This window comes from Hipposideros armiger, unplaced genomic scaffold (genome assembly GCF_001890085.2).
Source record: "Hipposideros armiger isolate ML-2016 unplaced genomic scaffold, ASM189008v1 scaffold_626, whole genome shotgun sequence".
Classification (NCBI taxonomy): Eukaryota; Metazoa; Chordata; class Mammalia; order Chiroptera; family Hipposideridae; genus Hipposideros; species Hipposideros armiger.
Window position 1 is genome coordinate 89946 of NW_017731976.1, and position 11484 is coordinate 101429.

An 11484-nucleotide genomic window follows, 5' to 3' on the forward strand; every position below is an offset into this window, starting at 1 on the left:
TCGCTATTTAGTAGCATGTTATTCAGCCTCCATGTGTTTGTTTGCTTTCGAGGTTTCTTTTTATAATTGATTTCTAGTTTTATAGCATTGTGGTCAGAGAAGATGCTTGATATGATTTCAACCTTCTTAAATTTATTGAGACTGGTTTTGTGTCCTAAGGTGTTGTCTATCTTGGAAAATGTTCCATGTGCACTTGAGAAGAATGTATAGTGTGTTGCTTTAGGGTGAAATGCTCTAAAAATATCAATTAAATCCAGCTGGTCTAAAGTGTCATTTAAGGCCACTATTTCCGTGTTGATTTTCTGTCTGGGGGATCTGTCCATTGGTGACAACAGAGTGTTGAAGTCCCCAACTACGATAGAGTTGTTGTTGATCTCTGTCTTTATGTCTGTCAAAGTCTGTTTTATATACTTAGGAGCTCCTATGTTGGGTGCGTATTTGTTTACTAGGGTTATGTCCTCTTGTTGAATTGATCCTTTTATTATTATGTAGTGTCCTTCTTTGTCTTTTATTTTCGTCTTTACTTTAAAGTCTACTTTGTCTGAAATAAGTATTGCTACTCCCGCTTTTTTTTCATTTCCATTGGCGTGAAATATCTTATTCCATACCTTTACTTTCAGTCTGTGTGTGTCTTTTGATCTGAGATGAGTCTCTTGTAAACAGCATATGCATGGGTCCTATTTTCTTATCCACTCAGCCACTCTATGTCTTTTGATTGGAGCATTTAATCCATTCACACTTATAGTGATTATTGATATGTGCATATTTATTTCCATTTTGTTATTTGTATTTCTGATCTTCCTGGGTTAGCTTGTTTTCCCCTTTCTTCTGTTTAAAAAAAAGCCCTTTTAACATTATCTGCAATGCTGGCTTGGTGTTAATGAATTCCTTAATTTTTATCTTTTGTGAGAAGCTCTTTATCTCTCCTTCAATTTTAAGTGATAGCCGTGCTGGGTAGAGCAATCCTGGTTGTAGACCTTTATTTTGTGTCACTTTGCATATTTCCTGCCACTCCCTTCTGGCCTGCAGAGTTTGTATAGAAAAGTCAGCTGTTATTCTAATAGGAGTTCCTTTGTGTGTAACCTGCTGTCTTTCTCTTGCTGCTTTTAGGATTCTGTCTTTGTCTTTAACCTTTGCCATTTTTACTATGATGTGTCTTGGTGTGGACCTGTTTGGGTTCAGCTTGTTTGGACCTCTCTGCACTTCCTGGGCTTGTATGTCGATTTCCTTCACCAGGGTAGGGAAGTTCTCAGTCATTATATCTTCAAATATATTCTCGATCCCTTGCTTCTTCTCTTCTCCTTCTGGTATTCCTATGATGTGAATGTTGTTGCGCTTGATGTTGTCCCACAGGTCTCTTAAACTATTTTCATTGTTTTTTATTCTTTTTTCTTTTTGTTGTTCCAAGTGGGTGATTTCTGCTATTTGTCTTCTAAATCACTGATCCGATCCTCTGCTTCATGTAATCTCCTGGTGATTCCTTCGAATGTGTTCTTCATTTCAGTTATTGTATTCTTTAGTTCTACCTGGTTGTTTTTTATGATTTCTGTATCCTTCTTTATGTCCTCCTTAAGTTCCTGAAACATTCTTACCATCAGTGTTCTAAACTCTGTCTCTGAAAAGTTGGATACATCTGGTTCATTTAGTTCCATTTCTTGAGGTTTCTTGTGGTCTTTTACTTGGGATATGTTTCTTTTTTTCTTCATTCTGATTGTCACTCTGATTGCTTCAATGTATTAGATCACCTAGAAAGACAAAAAAGAAAAAAAAGAAAAAGAAAAAAGAGAAAAAGAGGAAAAAAAAGGAAAAAGAAAAAAAAAGTTGGGGGAGGGGCTCTCCGCCCGCTAATCTGCAGACTACTTGCTCAGCAATAGAGAGACTCTGGGTGACTCAGCATCAGCGTTGCGCGGAAGGGCTCAATGTGTCATGTGCCGACCTACCTCTAGCCTTGAAGTAAGCTTCCCAAATTACTTGCTGTGTGCTCTGGAACCATGCTCTTCACCAAAAATCCTCATAGGTTGTTGCGGGCTGTCTGCTGCTGCAGAAAACCCTCTGTGGCCTGCAGAAGTAGGGGCCAGGGACCAGGGGCTCAGGGTGCCCCTGGCTACAAAGCTCTAGGTGGATGGGGCAGGCCCCCAAGGCACCACAGGGTGTGGTCAGTGGCCCCCACCAGGTCAGAGCAGCATGCACTCCTGCATCGGCAGCCCACACAAGCTCGCCTGGAAAGCCCTGGCTGAATCACGCAGGTGCACAGCTCACAGCCCTACAGTCCCAGGAAAACTCCCAGTCTCAGCCTGTCCCAATCAGCCACTTGAAGATCAGGCCGAGCAGCCCGACAACCAATCGCCACCCATGCAACTCTGCATGTGCAGTGTGGAAATCAGGGACCTAAGGCGAATCGTGCACTCCTGGGTCTCAATATGCAGTCTGTTGGAGTCGGAGCATGCCTGTCGGGTGTCTCCCTGGCTACGCAGCACAAACAATATGGAGGGTGGGAATCCAAGGCCGCATGTGCACACACGCACGCACACACGTACTCCTGCGCCAATTCCAGCAGACCAATGCAGTCCCAGACCTGAGCCTCTGTGGGAGGGCCCAGCCCTGAAAAAATGGCAGCCTCCTGTGCACTACTCGCGTGCAATCTCCACACCAGGGGAACAATGGTCCCAAAAACCTCCAGCTCTGCACCAGAGGCACTCAATTCAGTCCTTCCCTGAGGCTCCTGGGCCCCACTCACAAATCTAATCCCTCCACCAGGAACCACCAGCGAGTGCTCACCAGCGAGTGAGTCAGTTTGCCGGCTCCACTGTCTCTCCAGCTGCCCTCAGCCCCACTGAGCTGCAAAGAGAGTCCTCACTATTTTCTACTTCCAGCTATCGTAGAACTCCTCTTCCCCACAAAGTAACTGTGGGGTGGTGAGCGCGGTGTGGGGCTGGAGGGTCTCTCCCCCAACCAGAGAAGCCTCCCCACCGCTGAGGTGTCCCTCATGGGGTTTGCCCTCTCTGGTCTCCACCCCTCCTACCAGACTTGACGTGGCCTCCTGTTTAAGTCCTTTGTTTAGAGGTTCTGCTCATCTAGGGTCCAGGGAACTTCTGAGGTTGAATATCTTATAAATTATTTGTAATTTTGGTGTGATCCAAGGAGGTATTTGGCAAAGCATCTGTCTATTCCACCATCTTACTGGAATTCTCTCCCTTAAAGTTTTTTATCTTTAAAAATAGTTTTATATCATAAGTCATAAAGATTAATAAAGATTACATATAATATATATGACATTTTGTCTATTAAATTTAATTTTTTGCATTTCACATTCAATATATTTTTTCCGGTGAGAATTTATATGCATGAGGTAGGTAACTCATTTTCACTTTTTCCACATGGATAATTACTTTTTCCATCTTCAGTTTTTTCAACAACTTCTGATCTTCAGTAATCTGCCATGTCATTGCTGTCATATATTAAAGCTTCAGATGTATTTCTGGGCTCCATAGTCTATAATTTTTGTCTGCCCCTGTGCTACTGATACCATCGTGTCTTAATGTTTCTTCATTTTAAAGTGATATTTTTTGTTCATCTTTTTTTGGAAGAATCTTGCCATTCTTGACTTTTATGCTTTCTTTGTAAATTGAAGGAATGACTTGTCAAATTTCATGCAAACACGTGTACAGATAAGCTGGATTTCGCTGGATCAGGATTAGAAATGTTATAAATCTACATGTCAATTTGGAAAAAATGACAACTTTAGCAAATTATAATTTTGTATTCATGCATGTCATATATAACTCCCTAAATTTAGGAATGTTAATATTTTAAAAAGTTTTACCCTCTTCAATGTATGGTCTGGCATAGTTTTCAAATAAATTCTTATTTTTTTTTTACTTTTATGGAAATGTCTGTAAGACAAGTATTCTTTTTTCCCCAGTCTTATCGGAAAATAATTGACAGGCATCACTATAAGTTTAAGGCATAGAGCATTATGGTTTGATTTACATGTATTGTGAATTACTAATCAGAAAACATTTAGTTAACATCCATCTTCTCATGTAGATACAATAAAAAGGAAAGAAAAAACAAGTTATTTTCCTTGTGATGAGAACTTTAGGATTTACTGTCCTAACAACTTTCCTATTTACCAAACAGCAGCTCTAAACAGCAAGCATGGTGCGCATGACATCTGTAGCGTTTAGAACAGGAAGTTGTGCCTTTTGACCACCTTCCTCCGAGTCTCTCTTTCCCAGCCTCCACCTCAGGTAGCCACAAGTCTAATCTCTTTTCTGGAAATTTTTTATTTTATGTCATATTGTAAATGTTAGCTTTATTAATTTGGGGGGGGGGTTGATGCTACTGCTATTGCAAACACGTTTACAAATTAGTTTCTACCATTTAAGCATTAGGAATTGACATAAAAAATAATGTTTTTTGTTGTGTTTAGAAGTTTGAAATATCTTATAGTGGGCACCATTTCTATATAAATACAATTGTCGTCTACACAGTAATGACTGTCCCATGAAATAGGGCATATCTCTCCACATTATCACAGGCCAAAGCTCATCCTTCTCACTTATTCTACTTTTATCTGTTCCAGTAAACTTTTAGTTAGGCTGTAGTGAAATAGTTCAAAATACAGAAAGAGGAAAAATGAGCTTTTCCAAATAGGAGTGACATTGTAGATCGCTTGTTGCTTTTATGAACATTCTGTGGGTTCTCAATTTTTAGGGTAGATATATATATATACTTTTTAAATTGTTTCAATTATTTTAGCACTGCAGATATCACCTTTGGTCCTGAGGGAGGATCACTCACCTAAAAGGTGTCTCCTGGGTTAGATGCCAATCCCTATTGTTGTTGATCGATGGGCTATCTCTAACAACTGACCAAGGAGCATTTCTTGTAAATCTTAATGTTTTGTCTTCCCTGAGTATATCATTGTCCAAAATATTCCTCTGAAAACGTGACTCACTGGTTCTAACTTGACTGCAATAATCTGCAACAATCGGGAAGATAATTTAATGGAAATGAAATGGTGGGACTAAGCAAACAGATAATCTGTGTATTTTCATATACTGATATAAAATGTAAACAAGTGTTGTAGGAATGAACCAACATACGAGGAAATAAGAAAACTGAAGACCTGAGCTATTTGGGACTGTGGCAGAAATAGGTAAAATGAGTCAAAACGGAAGCCTGTTTTTTAAGATATACTTTAGCAGAGATGTCGATAGCTTCTTGCTTTTAAAGAATTATTTCCATAAAGCATTTTTATAAAACCCATTTCATACCATTTAAGAGTTGAGGCAGTTAGGTTACCTAAGAGGAGCATGTGACCAATAGCAAGAAAAAAAAAAAAGTTTTGTTTTCGAAGATTCTCTGTAGCCATGAGGTTTGTTTTGCTTTTAGCTGCCCTGTGATATTAATCTGGTAAAATCTTTTCTCACAATCCTGTCAGTACGTAGATGAAGCATTCCCAGAGCATGACAGTGAACCTGAAAACTCCACGTTCAGGACAGAGAATTTCTGGACAGGCCACCAAGGCAGTTGCCAGCTCATTAGTGCTGCTGCTATTTCAACCAATTGGGGGGTGCTTCAGGAGACTGGGGAACAGACGGGTAGGGTTGTGGGACCTCGTCCAGAATCGTTCCAACCCAATGAAGAATCCTAATCTAAACTCTCTTCCTCTTGGTTCTGCTACCTGGCAAAATCTGAAAAATGTTAATATTGTTTACATTTCTTAGAAAGATATAGAACAGTAGAAAGCTCAGCAGTCAATACTTTATTTGGTTATTGATTGGCATTTGGTTACTAATTCCAATTTATAAAATATTTTCATGTTTAAAGTTTTATAGGTATGTATGTTTATAAAATTTTCATGTAATGTATGTGATAAATTGAAGTTTGAGAGCTTAAGGAACTTACCCAAGGTAAGGTAACCTAGCTGGTGAGTGAGAAAACCAGGATCCAGTCATCTCCCAAATTCCTTACTTTTTACACTAATGTAATTTCCTAGATTGAATAGCAAGGTAGATTTTCACTGTGATCCTCCCAATAATTGACATTGAGAACTAAATGCATGTTTTATGGAAAGTACTCATTTGCCACTTTGAAACGCTAGTAGAATCCTCCCAAATAACAGATGAAGTCAGATGTTATAACATACAATGTGTGACTATCAGTTTTACTCAGGGTATAATGCACATCCTTTAAATAAAGGCCATTTCTATCATGCTGTTATTTATTCATTTAAAATTTCATTGTAGCACAGACAAGTTTGGGGTGTGCCAACATAGTGATATTATCTGGAGGCTTAATCTGATTTTCAAAGCAGCTCCTGTTGTGTTTTCAGGCTGTGGGAAGCTCACACTGCCTGACTAACCCCCATTTCTTTCCAGTGTGTGCAGCAGCAGAGCCGAGAAACACAGGGTGCCAGGTAATTTAGAGGGTTAGCAAACCATGAATTTTCCAGCTTGAGGTTCTTTCAGCAGTTGGCTTGCTCTGTCCTTATAAAGCTTGATCCCATCTTACTAAAACAAAAATTTAAGGTCATTAAATTCAAGGGGAAAAAATCAATTTCTAAACATTTCCAACTAGCTCAAAGACTAGTAAGTTTCATCTTTTGTGGTCATGCAATAATGTAGAATATTCTGTCATAATGATGGGTTCTCCTGTTCCAGCCAAAGTCACTCAAGGGAAAAGATGGTACAATACAGACACAGCAGAGAGCTGGCGATGTTTTGGCTGAGAGTACAAGAGAGGGGCATTGTCAGAGGCCAAACAAGGACTTGGAGCTGCACACCAGAGTCTAGACCTTTGCCAAGCAAAAAATTGACCCCGATGCAAAGTTAAGAGTATAATTATATATTACAGAACACAAAACCTGTCTTCTCACCCAAGCCAACCTGTTTGATACAGTTCATTGATCTATATCAATGAGAAACCATGATTTTATTGTCAACAAATGTATTAGATTAGCAAAATTCTGAGGGTACATTTTTCATTTAAAAAATGAGCTACATAAAATGCCCTTCTTACTTACATATGCAATATTCAGAAACTCAGAGGCAAATGATATTCTTGTCAAAAGGAAAAGGTTGTTACAGAATGTGAAGAATTATATGTCTTGGCACCTTTGTGCCAAGATCACTTGTTTCAGAATTTAAGAAAAGAACACATTAGTGTTATGGCATATTTTACATTATTATTTATTCTCAAATCATTTCAGCTTTATAGAAAGGTCCAAGGTAGTACAAAAAACCCCAAAACCCCATATAACTTTACCCAGGTCTCACCTGTTAATATTTATACTCATCACATCTTCTTTATCATTTCTCTTCCTATATATCTGTGTTATTTTATGTGGATCATTAAAAGCATATTGCAGGCCCAAACTGCTTTACCCCTAAATACTAAATACTTTTTCTTAACAAGAACATTATTGTGCAATGAACTAAATCAGAAAATTAACTTTAATACAATGCTATTATCTAACCTACAGACCTTAATTATATTTTGCCAATTGCCCTAATATTTTTCTTTATAGAAAAAAAATGTTCCAATAGTCAGTCTAAGAACACGTGTTGCATTTAATGTTCGTGACATGTTAGTTTTCTTTGATCTAGAATAGCTGCAGAGCTGTCTTTTATCGTGAATGTGGCATTTCACAAGAGAGCAGTCTAGTTATTTTGAAGAATAGCCTTCCATTTGTATTTGTTTCAGGCACCCTCGTGATTTGAATGAAGTCACATATTTTTGACAAAAGTGATGCTGTGTTATTCTCAGTGCATGAAAACAACAAACACATTTCAAAGTAAAATAGATTTCAAAATATCTTCCTCAAAAGCAATAAATAGAGAATTACAAATCTCCCCTTTACTAATTCACTAATAACAATAATGACTGGACTAGGGGTTAATAATCACAAATTGAGCATTTACAGTATATGGGACACTTTTGAATTTACATTCTTATTTAGGTGAGACCTTCACGATGATCCCTTCTCACAAATGGCTGACTGGGTATCACTAAGTTAGAGCTGGGAGCCATTGTTTTGTAACTTTCACCTAAGTCCTTGATAATGTTTCTTTTTTTTCTTTCTTTTTTTTTTTTAATTCAACAAAGGCAAAGGCAGCACAGGACTACCACTTATGTTACAGTGAAGACATTTCTCTGTGTGTTGGCTTTCTTTTTTCATTTTATAAAAAATATCAAACTTTCAGAAGAGTTTCTCTTCATTAATGTTTCAAAGAATTTGTTAAATACTTTTAAAAATCCCATCTTTGGAGGAACTTACAAAGCAGTCACCTCTGTTAGAGATAATTTATGAACAAAGTTAGTCTAAACTTTTAGCAAAAAACAGAAAAGTGCTCATTATATTTGTTCATAAAGCATAAGGTTGAGCTAAAACATAATCATATAAGTGACCAATTAAAACCAGAGGAAGCAGAAAGAAGGTTTCTTACAAAAGTAAAGTCTCACCACGCAATTCAGCAAAAGCTCCTTGGTATTTGCCAGAATGATTTGAAAATTTATGTCAGCACAAAAAAGCTACTCATATGTATTTATAAGTGCCTTTTTCATGAACACCAAAAGCTGGAACCAACTGACATGTCCTTCAGTAGTGACTGGATAAACAAACTGACATATCCATACACTGGAATAGTACTCAGTGATAAAAATCAGTGACCTACCAGCCCATGAAAAGACAGAGAGGAACCTTAAATATATATTGCTCAGTGAAAGAGGCCAGTCTGAAAAGGCTATATGGTGTATGATACCAACTATGTGACATTATGAAAAAGGCAAAGTACAGACACAGGAAAATGTTCAGTGATTGCCAGTCATTTGGTGCAGTGGGTGGGGAGTGAAAAGAGGTGTAGGTACTTGAGGGAGCAGTGAGAAGGTTGTATGTCACACTATGGTAGTGGGTGCATGGCATTATGCATTTGTCAGTCTCACAGAAATTTGCAGCACCAAAAGTGGATCTGAATATTTGCAAATTAAAAAATATTTTAGGAGGTTGGATAACTCCAGGAATGAGTATGGATTATGACAGTATAATATAATTATAATACACATGTATGAATCAACCTCAGAAAAGGAAGTGAGGGCAAAAGATGCTGGTATAGCTAACTTTGGAAATGAGTAGAGTCTTTATGACTAAAAGCAGAAGGAAATACACATCAGCCTTGTACTTCAGTTGACTAAATAAATTTGGTGTTATGGCAAGGATTCTGGATCAGAAAAGTGGACATTATATGTGTAAACAAAGGAAATCTGAATTAACTCTGAGACTTAGTTAATAATATTATCATTTCATATAGAAATGAACCTGGAGTATTTTGTAGTGCCAGAAAGTAAGAAAGCAAAACAATGACAACAAAAAACCTAAATTAAAAAAAGCAATAATGACAGTATGTCAAAGGACCACAGGAAAAAATAAATAAAGTAGTATTGGATTGTATTCCAAAATGTGAAATAAATACCCCTGTGCTCATACTGATGTAAATAACTAATCTAATAAATAAATGACAGGGACAAAACAAATGTGCCATGCAGAAGAGCACTAAATAATTTATGTAGATACTACACTCACAAGGAGATGGAGCACAGCTCCTCACTCACCAAGGATGGGCTCAGCAGACTGCCTTCCTGCCAAAGTTTACAGTAGAAGGGTGTTGGGGGAGTAGGTTAACAACAAAGAAGCTAACAAACACAGCCTCAGCCAGGTGATCAAGGTCAACGTCAACAGTGATAGTTTGTGATGATCGTATATATCTTGAGATGAAGTGACAAAAATGAAAGTTCACCTCTGTTATCTTCTGCCTAAAGGCCAGAACTCCAGTCTTATCATGACAAAGCTGGAGCCAAATCTCAACTGGGTGCATTCTACAAAATATCTTAGTACTCCTCAAAATTTTCAAGGCGACAGCCAAGAAGAGCCTAGGTAGACACGGCCACTAAATGTAATGTAGTGTCTTGGGTGAGACCCTGGAACTGAAATAAGGCATAAGGTAAACACAAAGGAAATCTCAATAAAGCATGAACTTTAGTTGATAATAATGTTCACCATTGTTTCATCAATTATGCCAAATGTACAATGCTAATGTAAGATGCTAATGACAGGAAAATCGGTGTAGTTTACAGGACGATTCTGTACTATCACTGTAATTCTTTTATAAATCTAAACCAATTCTAAAAAAATGTTTATTGAAAATCTTCATTTAAAGAAGTATAAGCAGGTGTTGAGTTAAAAAAATTAAGCTACAATGAATAAGTTAATGACTTTTCAAAACATAACCAAGTTCCACACAGAGGACTCAGAAAAGGAGAGCCAGTTTTATGGGAGGTCAATGTTACCACGTGATAAAGAGGTTAGCGCCTGTGCTGAGTCCCAAAGGAGTAATTGGAGAAAAGCATCAGACCTCTGGCTCCTGGTGCCAACAATTGCTTCCAGATGAGTAGAAACGCTGGGATGAAAAAGTCACGTATCTCTGATCAACAGAGAAAAACATCTGATAATTTATCAGATGTTTCTTATTCTCTGAACTAATTTGGTAACTGATCGTAATACAATCAGAAATCAATTCATTAAGACAGATAAGTTATGTTCTGGCTGCCATTAGGAAAAGACATGGCACAAAACAACAGTGGATTTAAGGTGGAATTGTTCTTTCTGTCCATTCAAGGGAAGACCCAGCCCAGTGTCCACATCTCTGTTCCCTGCTCACTGTTACTTCCACCTGACTGTCACTCATTCACTTCCTCTCTCAGTGACATGCCCATCCCCATGGCAGCCCCACCAAGCCAAACTACTTCCATTTATATGCACCTGCTCCCATTAAATCAACTTCATATAGTGTAACTTGACCACCCCAGCCCTCAAAGCATCTCTCCTGTTGGTGTCTTGTTCAAGTAACTCACCCAAGTAATCCTGAGACTTGACCTGTCCTCGACCTGGCATTATTGTGCTACCTTCTTAACATTTTGGTGCTTTATTTAATTTTGTATTTTACTTTAGCCCACCTATTTCTTCCCTTTTCATTGCAATTCCCTAAAATTGCAAGACTCTAGTACAGTGCTGAGCGTAGGTCACATTCATCTCAATAGATTGACACGAATTGATGAAAAGAAGGCAGACATCTGCGCATCATGTATGTTTATCTTTGGATACATCATGTACATTTATAAAAATTCCAGGAACTGCAGATTTAATTTCAAATTTGTGACATTGGCCTTTTGTGAGGTCATCATCAGTAAGTTTGATGTAAACTTCGACAGGCTCAAGTCAGTATTCTCAAATAAGAAGCAACTTTGACAGAACTTGCTGGTATAGCAGCTACATGCGATATTTACCAATTCTAAAAAAATGTTTATTGAAAATCTTCATTTAAAGAAGTATAAGCAGGTGTTGAGTTACAAAAATTAAGCTACAATGAATAAGTTAATGACTTTTCAAAACATAACCAAGTTCCACACAGAGGACTCAGAAAA